Source organism: Pterocles gutturalis, unplaced genomic scaffold, assembly GCF_000699245.1.
Source record: "Pterocles gutturalis isolate BGI_N339 unplaced genomic scaffold, ASM69924v1 scaffold11957, whole genome shotgun sequence".
NCBI lineage: Eukaryota > Metazoa > Chordata > Aves > Pterocliformes > Pteroclidae > Pterocles > Pterocles gutturalis.
The window spans coordinates 106015-117163 of NW_010110325.1; positions in this window are offsets into that span (position 1 = coordinate 106015).

Consider the following 11149-nt stretch of genomic DNA (forward strand, 5'->3'; position numbering starts at 1 on the left):
GAGGGCTGGCTGCAACCATTTAGATTGTTTGGTCCATGGTAAAATTTGCAAGTTAACAAACTGGAGCCAGAAGGCAAATAGAAGGGCTGAATCAGTTTCCAAAACATCTCTTTAGAAAACGTCCAGGAGATATCCATGTCAGAGATTACTTAATGCCATTCATTCTTTAAAAAGCCTAAGAAATTACAGTAATTAAATTGAAAAAAAAAAAAAAAGTACTTGTCACTTCCTTCACCAAAGTTAGAAGGCAACATGAGCTACACCAAGATTAAATCCTGTGTCTTATCCCAGAACGCTGGACTGCTTTGCCTTGCCTTAGTCAGTGCTCCTGCCAGCGCTGTTGGTGCTTCTGCACTGTGTTGCAGTTAACAAAGGAAAAAAAAGATGCTTCTTGGAAGGCTGTTCATCAAAAATACGATGGCTCTTTCTTTTGCTTTCTTACTTTTTATCAACATTGCCAGGAAGTGGAAATAGCATGTGAACATTATGTATTTTTTTTTACCCAGGTATTTGTTGCTGGCGGGTTTTCATTCTTTCTGTAAAAATTGCAGTTTCTGATATGATACGAGCTGTAACAATCCTATTGACATAAAGTAATAAAATGATCAGTGATAAGAAATCAAATTTTCAGCTCATCTGAATTGAAGAAAGAACTTTTCCATGTCAAGATAAAGTAGTTTAATATTATATCTTTTTACCTTCTATGCATGTTTATGAAGTAGTCACTATCGCTGATGTTTCACAAAATCCTGTATAAAAAGACTTAATCATACTGAAATGGTGAAGCTAGGGTGAAGTAAATTAAATCAGAAAACAAAGCCTACTCGATGAGTATCTGATCTTTCAAAAACCTTCTGTATGCAAATATTTTAAGGGAGAGCAAGGGCTTTGTTGCAGAAGTATACCTATCTTTTAGTTGTACAGACACTGGTTTCAAATGTTAGCACAGGCTGATCATGTATATTAGAGTTTATTGTGATGTCAATTTATACTAAAGAATAGTCCAGAAAAATGTGCAGGTGAGTTATTTTTAAATATATATGTTAGATCTCTGTCTCTTTATATAGCACACCCATCTCTGATGCCTCTGAGATACAGAGAAATTAAGAATTGTTTGATTGTCATTTATTTTGTGAGTTTTATAGTTTATTTGTTTAACTTTGCACAACTTATGCATAGCTAGAGTTTGGCTGCCAGATTGTAGTGCATGTTAAAAGAAAGTATATTGCATGCACACATGTATATGAGATGCACACAATTTCCTCAGTGAACATTCCCTTCCATTTTTTTATGCTTCTTTCCTATTTTCTTTGATTATTTTTTTCCTTTTTCCATTTTAACATGCAGAGATGTTTGTGTCAGATACAGTTTTCCATTCATTAATTAGCTGTTTGGGCAATAATCACATTTTATTTTTTCTAGGTAAAATCAGACTATGACCACCTTAGAGAAACCCTCCTCAGAGTGACCAAAGAACGAGATTTGGCTGTAAAGGGAAAACACCAGCTCCAAGCCAAGCTGGAGAACTTAGAGCAGGTCCTAAAGGTATGTATAATGCAGTAAAGTCCATCAATCCAGTACTTCTATTGCTTCTTTAATATTCCTGATGTTCATTCAGTGAGGCACAGAAGCATAGGCACATTGCAAGCTAGGGGACTGAATACCCCTATTAGTTATGATAAAATGTCTGCGATACAGTAGACCAAGTACCTACAAGGGATCTCAAACTATCGGAGGAGAGACATCTTTAGAGTTCTTTATCTGATAGTTTATAAGTAATTGCATGTAGGTTTTCACCATACAGTTATTGGAGGTAAGTCAAGATGAGAAGGATAAGAATTGACTGTGCTGATGAAGGAAATATGAACAACTGCCAAGATATTTTACTTTAAAGAGGGCTATTTAAGGGCTAAGGGGTTTGCCAGTCTAACTTGATGCAAAATGTTGTGACCTTGTGAAACAAGCTGTTGGTACCAGAGTGCATCCCTTGTCAGGGCAGCGTTGCAATACCTGCTACTGTTTTATTAGAGACTTACAGCGGCTGGTATTTAACCATCTTTCGTTTAACATGCTTCTAGAGAAGCTTAGTGGTGTCTAGTCATGCTTGTTTTCAAGATACACCGTTGTTTTCATGTCATGAATTTGCTGCTGCTTTTTCAAATTAGAAAAATTCAGTAATGAATTTGAATCCTGGGTCTATTCTTCAGTACAGTCACTTATTTAAAATTTTATTTGTTAATGATTTGGACTTGCATCAGACTCACTCTAAAAGGGAAAAATAGTTTTGGTGTTGGCTGCATCAGAATAGATGTGGGCTTTAGGAGATGATTGCAGTGATGAAAATGGCCACGTCTGAATTTTGAGAAGAGATTTCGTTTTTGACTTGTTGCACTGGTAAATAGGTGGTTTAAACCCTCTCTGGAGTTTTACTTGATGTTGCTCAAGAGGCGAGGAGAAGGTTTTCCAGCTACATATGGAAATTGGAGGTGGTTGTAAGTTACATCCCTCTTCCTGATCATCCTCTAAAAGACTGTGAGGTTATCAGAAGTAAGCTGACTGCTCCGTTAAACCAGCTTATTCCAGCAGCTTCTGGAAATTCGAGCTATTGAGATCACGTACTGGGCAATACTAAGGGGAGTTAACTATTATGTGTATTGTTGTGCAGTGAATTATCTGTGTTCTATTTACCAGTCAGTAGGTAGCACTGATGGGAAAAAAATCTAGAATTATGTGCAAATAAGAAATAGATGTACTGGGAAAGGAAAATTAGAGTGCTTAATTGAATAGAAGAGTGATACACTGTTATCTGTCTTTAGATTAATACAACTTTCCCTAGGAACAAGTAGGAAGTTTTTTTCTAGCAATGAAAGATAATTTACTTTTTCTGTTACTTCCCTCCTTTTCTTCTGGGAAATACAAAACTGACAGTTCCACAGACCTTTATCACTGATTTGCTATTTTACTGTGAGCTGTGTGCTAGTACCTATAGAATAGAATCGACACCTAGAAGTTATTTCAACTGATACGGCATGTCTGCGCTCTCTATTTAATGATTCTGGGATTCCACCTTGATGGCTGTAGAAATTCACATCTTCAAGGAGCACATAATAGAAAGATAAGAGTAAAAAAAGACTAGAAAGGAAATGAACTGTAGATTGATGGCTCATGAAACAGCTGAGGATTAGACTTTGCTCCAAGTAAATTGGAATTCTCATTTCATCAAATCAAAATACAAATTATTGTCTGAACTCCTATGCTGCTAAAAAACCCCACTTTCATGAGCAGTAAAACTTCTTTCTCGTACCCTGTTCAGATACTGGTTTTGCTAGGCTTGTATGTTTTTGAACACTTGAAACTCCTCTAATGACAGACTGTGTTTTACTTTCTTAAAACAAATTAAAGACCATACTTTGTTTTTTGGCCACACCAAACAATGTTCATTTCTCCACTCTTTAATTAGGATATCTGCTGGCATTTGACTTATTGATTCCTCCAAATTTCTTCTGTAGAAGAAATTAATCTGGTTATTTGAATGATTTTGCTTTAACTTCTACTGAAATATAATTCCAATGCACATGGAAGAAACATTCTTGAAATCTCACTGTTCTGCTTAAAAACTTCTTCAAAAGTTTTTAATTGAAACAAAAACTATTTGGTGGATATAGAGACCCTGGCTTTTCATGTTCAGTAGTTCTCTCCCTTGGGCAGAACACTTCCGAGCTGGCAGAGTACCTTGAACAGACTTGAAACCCTAAATCTCCTTTTTAGCATTAAAGCGTGCCCACGCAGATGCCATTAATTGTATATTTCGTATGTGTCCCCATATGCTCAGGAAATTAGCAGTCTGAAAAAATGGCTTGCAGCTTTCCAACCATTGGAAAGTTTTGCTAAATATTTAGCCTAGTTTCCCTGTCAAAAGAGAAATTCAGTTACATATTCTGTTATCTCAGGATGTATCAACAAAGCAGGAAAGGGAAGATGAAGAACTGCTGAATTAGCTAACTTCTGAGAATCTTCACAGTGCCTCTCACACGCAGTTCTGATTTTCTGATGTGTTCAGCCAGCTTTTCCCATTCACTCCGCTGTAATGGTGCCCACCCATCTGCAAGCGCAGATGACAAGTCCTTTGATCAGAGTACTTGGGGGAGAATTAAATTTGCTCCCCATTCAGTATCATGTAAGAGTTCTGTCTCATAAACAAAACTTTAGTACTTGAAAGCCATTTGACTTTGTCCTAGAGTTAACCAGTTGCACATGTTAGAGCTGTAAAAGTCACTGCTGTAGGAAAGAATGGGTTTCTTTGGCAGTGCAACCCCTGGAGCGGTTGGAGCAAAGATGGGCTATTCATTGTCAAATCCCCCTGCTGCCCGTGAGGAAGCTGGAAAAATCAGAACTCTTTGAGCAGGTCCCTTAAGTGCTATTTCAGAAACAGTTTATGCTATCCAGCTGTCTAGCTCTGTAGTTTGAAAGAAAACTGAGATACCCGCAGTGTCCCCAGGTCATTCTCTGCTGCATAGCTGGATTCTTACCTTTGATCTGAAAGATCCACTGAAAAGGTTCCTTCTTCACACTTTCTTTGAAGGATAGAGAATTATTTGACAATTGTTTTGAAATATGAAGTACTTACTGTTTTTTTTTCGATGCTCTTTTAGATGTGGGTTTGCTTTCTGATGTTAATGTTATTAGGTCCTCTAGAAAGGGTGCAAAAAGGGAAGTGCAAAATTTACGTTTAGAAAGTTCTAACCTGCCTCATGTTAAGGACGGCGATAGCATGGACAAAAGGATTGCCACCACCTACACAAACCATGGCAACGTGATCATTGTGGCAGTCATTCCTGAAGGAAGATGCAGAAAGAATTCAGCAGCTCAGAGCTTTCTCCCTGCCATGCTTCTAGTGATCCCTGCAGTCCTCCTCCACCGTCCTAACCTATTCCCCTCAGGCTTGGAAGAAGAAATGCCAGCAGCTGATGTGCAGATAGGAAGAGCAAAACAGATTTGCAGACCGAACTGATTTGTGAGCAGAGTGGGAGGGAAGGAATTGCTTCTGGTTTGGGGGAGATTTAATTGCCAGGGGATGGACAGATGCTGGGGTGAAGAGATCCTTGCTGATTTAAGGACTAAGTAGATCATGACAATACTAAAATGACTGAGAGATACTTTTAGGTTAACATAGATGACCAAATGGTATTTTCTGACCTTAAAATCTGTGAACTGTAGATCATTAAATATGTGTTTTAGGAAACAGAGAAATTAAAAGCTGGGGAGAATCACAGATCATGTGTCACAGTCTGTTTCTTCATTACATTTTATAGATTCACTCTGTGGTCATGGTATTAATTATTTATTGATCTCTGCAGAGGACTAGAAATGTCCTGTAGCAGCTTTTGTAAAACTAGTAAGAACTTAACGGTATCAAAATATGTACCAAATCTGGTACTAAATCTTCAGAGAGTGAAGTGAGACCTTTGTTTTTTTCTGATAATTAAAGGTTTTAATTGAAAGTATGAGAATAACTTGATTGCCTCACCGTTTCTTGAATATAAGAAATATACTGATGCTCCATTGGTGCCAAGTTTTACATAAGGATTGATGGAAGCTGCTGAGCTCAGTGAATGTCGCTTCATGTTAATTTAAATAAAGAGTAATACTAGTTAGCTAAATAGGTTAATGTTCATTCAGGTGAGATGAGAATCAGAAACGTTGGTTTTGGTCATTATTAAATACTGAGAATAGATATTACCTATGAACAGATTCATTTAACTTTTGTACAATATGCACAGTTCAGAAATGTCTACAGTCGAAATACTGAATCCTCACAAAACCCTAGAAAACAAGCCATTGTTGCAGGTCAAAAATGATGAATTGGAAAAATCTTTGATGATTTTTTTGTTGTTTTAATCAACACACCAAATGTAAATAAGTCCCAAGCAGGGGGCACATGGAGTATTGGAGACATTTCTGCTTCCTTTGCAAACATACCCAGATTGAGAAGGGTAGAAGAGAAGACAGCCTCACTGTGCTGTCCCTCTTTGTTATGTGTAACGTAGCAGAGAATAACAGCTCATTAAAGGTTAGTAATATGCTTTATAAAATTTTCTTGTGTACACAATAAGAGATATTTTGGCCTTTCTTGTAAATTGCAATCACGTATTTCTGTTTCCAGGTGCTGACTCCTAATAGGTTTGTGTGTAATAACTCATGGTGCTGCAGATAAGACATTGTGCCTCTGCTCTGAGAGTATTATGGGAATAATATGTAATTTGGAAAATAAAAATCTTTAATACCAGTTTCACCAGAGAAGAGATCAGAATCTATAAAAACATCTTTCTTAACTCCCATTTATTAACAGGGTGTTTGAAAGTTATAATGATATTGGGAGAATAATACTAACCTGTAATGAAAAAGATTTCTATCTGCAATGGGTATCTTGATATTGTTCAGCTCGTGCTCTTCCTGAGAACCTTTCTCATATTGCTTTGAATTATTAGTAGCAACTGTCCTTTAAAAGTTGTATAGTCATTTTTGTCACAAGCCCACCTGTGCTAGTTTTGCACTAATTTGCTATAAATAATGGGCAGAGATTAGCAAAGGTAAACTGTTTCTTTTGGGTCATCATTTGCAAAACAAATCACAAAACCATATCCTGGATAAAGAGGCATTTAGGGAATTGACAAGCTATTATTTTTTCAAGCTCTAATTTTTCAGCATAATGCCACATATAGATGTGTGCCTGATGGATAAAATGGGCACTGTTCACTTGTGCATCACAGAGGCCACATTGCTGGTAATGACAGTCCTGCATCCTCAAAGAGATTGCTGTCAAAATCCCTGAGTTCAGCATTGGCAATATGCCCCCTAAGTACAACCGAATTAAAATCCTGTCCAGTTTCCTGCTTGCCTATCAGAGATACCAGAGAGCTTTTACGTTGAGATGAACATCTGGATGCCTGGGAATGGCAGTATGTTTGGCTGCAGGTGGAAGATGTCGAAGTCTCCTGACGGTTTTTCTGCTTGCTTTGAACCAGCATATGCGAGAGGCTGCTGAACGGCGGCAACAGCTGGAGTTGGAGCATGAGCAAGCCTTGGCTGTTCTCAACGCAAAACAGCAGGAAATTGAACTCCTGCAGAAGGTGAGTGGAGAAAGGGAAAGGCAGGGGAAACAGCAAACTGCAGTGACGGAGCACAGGTCCTGAAACAGATCTCCGGGTTTAAAGGAACTTCAGCCACACCCATCAAACTGGTTCCTGTTCTGGATTGTTCTGCGTGGTTGCTGATGCGGTTGTAACAGTAGATGTTTGCTGCTGGATTTACATGACTGTACTAATTGATTTAGAAGTGTTTATGCCAGTGAAGATTAACCTAACCAGTATATTTAAGTCCTCGCTTTTCCCTATAGGGAGAAAAGTGATACAAATACATATCTTTCATTTGTATTTCCCTTGCTTCCCTCTATATTTGGCTCAGGAATACTTGTGCGTTCCTTAAATGTCAGGAAGGAATCCGGTCTTAATTTAATGATAATCAAAATATGAGGAGTCCATTTCCTTGTCAGTTTGCTGGAACAGTTAATCATTCTCACTGACGTACTAATTTTTTGTTAAGATTATTTGGCTTCCTCTTCCAGACACAGACTGTTCTTACTACTTTTCTCCACTAAATCAGATTAGAGTAAATCCTTGTCAAGGTACTTAGGCATCACAGTTGATCTTATTTTCATAAACGAAACGATTGTTTAAGTACTTCATTTCCAAGCTCTTTCTCTAATTCACAAATCACTTTAAGACATTTTTTTTTCACACTACAACTTCTCAATATTCATTATAATACAAAAAAGTTATATTTAGTTTCAGTCTTACCAAAGTCATTTAAAGCTGCAATTGTCTCAGTACTAATGTTGATTTTTCCTATTGCTTGACTAGATCAAAACACAGAAATAATAATGCTAATGATAATTTGCTAGGGAGTTGGCATGGAGGGACATTCTCAGCAGAATAAAAAGATTTATCTAAATATAGTTTGCTTGAAATAGAAAGCTTCACTTGACCAAATGAAGTCTTGCAGTTAATTTTCTGTTAGCCGTTCACAATTAATCTATTCAGGCATATTTCAAAATGCCATTTCTAGTTATAGTAAGCTCTTATTGTTTGAACTTCCACATAAATGTTGGACTTAAATTTCTTGGCAAAGCAAAGAAATCAAAGAAAGGTACAGCTTTTCTTCTTGCTAATTTTTGTTACATTCTTCTAAGAAATCCACATTACATGGCTCTTATTGTTACAGATTGGCAATGGGAGACACATCTCTGTAATACTGTTTTCTCCAGTCATTTTTGCTAAGCTGTTGCATGGTGGACTTGAAGCACAAAGGAGGTTTATTGTATTTGTTATTTTATTCAATGCAACTATGCAATTGTGTAGCCAGTGATTAAATTCTTGTTCAGTTGACCTGAAGTAGCATGGAATACAAGATCATTTATGCTAAAAATTATTGTCTAATAATCATTTACCACGAAGTTCCTCTAGAATTTTAGCTTAGAATTCCTGTACTAAACTCCACCATAACCATTCATCTATGCATTATTTAGTAGAAGCACTCAAGAAATGATTCATCCTTCTTACTGGTTTCGTTCAGTAGCCTGAAATAGTCTTCCTAGGAGTTTGCACAGACACTCATTTTCACCCTGAAACATCTAATTCTTTATGTGATTAAGTTGCTATTGTGTCTTTTTTAATTATTATTGCCTTTCATTATAAGGATCTATGACAACTGAGTGTTCTGCTGATTGCATCTCTTGACAAAATCTGCTTGTGATATTCATTCTAGGTACCATTCAAAAAGAGAGAGGGCTTTTTTTTTTTAAAAAAAAAGTTCTTTTCAGCCCTTCCAAGCTCAGGTTCTTTTCCATTGTGACATGTTGGGATCCCACCTTGGTTGAGATGCTTAGTTGCTCCTGTGATGCTACTATTAATGCTATAGAATAAGAGTGAAGAGCAGATTAGTACACTGTATGGGTAGAAGAAGTGAAGCATTAAAAACAGTGAAGGATTTTGGGGGAATATCTGTGCACTGTTCTGCCTTGTAGAGAGATTCCCAAGCTACCTGTAGTTCTCCAGGCATGGTAGAGGCGATGAGCACAGACTAATTTGTCCTGCTTTAGCCTCTAGACTAATGGTAGCCAACACATCTCCTTTACAACAGTATAAAGCAGTGTATATTGTCAGAAAAACAGTTTAAATAAATCTGTTACCCAAGTAACTGTAATACTTTGCTTCCATCATTAAACAGGAATTGCTGGCTCACATTTCATCCAGAGCTGACCTCCCCATGTGCCTAGTACATGCATGTAAAATTCTCTCTTCCTTTTTTATTAGAGTCCTCTAATTACTTGAAAAAGTACTGTGAAATGAAAGTAGTAACTCCAGGCAGTAACAGGATGACATTTGACAGCATATCTGTGAACATCTTATTACTGTTGAACCACAGAAATGTGCACTGTATAACAAAGCAAGTCGCCAGTACAGTCTGATGCATTTGCTGTCATGTTTTGATATAAATAAAAATTCATTGTGTTTTCAATATATGTCCAGACTGATCAGATTATCAGCCTAAAAGGAAGAGTGTAATATTGTTCGTCAAGGTTTTGTGCTGAGAGGGAATCAGATGGTCTTTTTCTCCAAGAAAGCCTTACTATGAGCCTGTTAGATGTAAAAGAAAGATAGCTATTGATGCAGGTTTTCTAATCATTTATCAGGAACTCATACTCTGGGTAGATTTTATTAAACTTGTAATGATGGATAACACAAGGCTTTCTATTACTTATCATCATATGTTTGCTAATGATTCTGGAGACAACGTTTTATCAGGTGCTAGCCACAAGACTTATTACTGTAGTACAGGAAGAAATATGACTGTGTTTGCAGGACCGAGGGAGGCTTTATTGCCAATCATGGCAGTGAAATATAGGATGGGTATATGGTTTTGGCTGTGACTTTATGGCCTGGCCCAGGTTCCATTGAAACCAATAAGGGACAGGGTAGCCCTCATAGATGAGGAAAATTAAGTTAACATAGCTGTGTCAGTGTCTGTTATGAAAGTATCTGGCCCATTAAATTAGAAAGTCTGCGGGGTGTTGCCTTCTGCTAAACTGGAGGGTTTGAAGACTTTTCTCTGATGAGGAATGTGCAGAGCATGGTCTCGGGGTTGCAGTAATAAGGAGACAAAACGCAAAGTTAGTGCATCCCACTGCTATCAGCCCTATACAATGGTTAATAAAAAGTTTTGCTTATCTTGGGCAAGCTTCGATAAAGAAGATAACGAAAATTTAAATGGAAATGAAGTGAGGATAATGCAAAGTTACTGAGTGCCGGGTTTTTTTTGTTTTAAGGTTTAGATTTTTCCTGCCAAAATTTGATAACTGAATTTCTGAGCTAAGTAAAATATACTGTTCTACTCTTACTGATCAATTGGATCCTAAATATTGCACTCTTGTTTAGAGATAACCTTTCTTGTGGTTGCCTTGAAGTATTTTGTGAGCTATTTATGTAGATGCTAAATATCATCGCTGCATGTAAAAATGAGCTTAATTTTGTGTAGCTTTCTCCTAGCTGGTATGGTAGGTTTCAACACTATAAACCTCCAGCATTGTGGAATAACAAGCTCATTTTTTTCAGTTTTCACTTCTGATGTGTTTGTGCAGTGTGAGCATGCTCTTCTTGCTCCAACAAAATAGCAATGTTATTAAGCTTCACTGGGATTCAGTCTCCTAAAAATAAACAGTTATTTCAGTAGCTTGGAACCAAAGCGCTATAGTAATATTGACAGAGCCATCCCTTCAAGACTGTAATTGGCTTTGGATTTGAGTATGCAGCATGCCACTTTGTGTGGTTAGAGCATACGATATGTGGCATGACTAATTGATTTTTCTTCTTGCTTCCCTTTCCCTTTTCTTTCTTTTATTTTTCTTTACTTTCTGTTCTTTTTTTCTTAATTATAAAACCAAGGCTCAGGTTGAAGCTAAGAAGGAACATGAAGGAGCAGTTCAGTTGCTAGAGGTAAGAAGATATCCTTTGTGTTACCTTTGCTTGTGGAAGTTCCATTCTGAATGTGATAACTTCACATAAGGGAAAGCGTCAGAAAATATAGATGCACA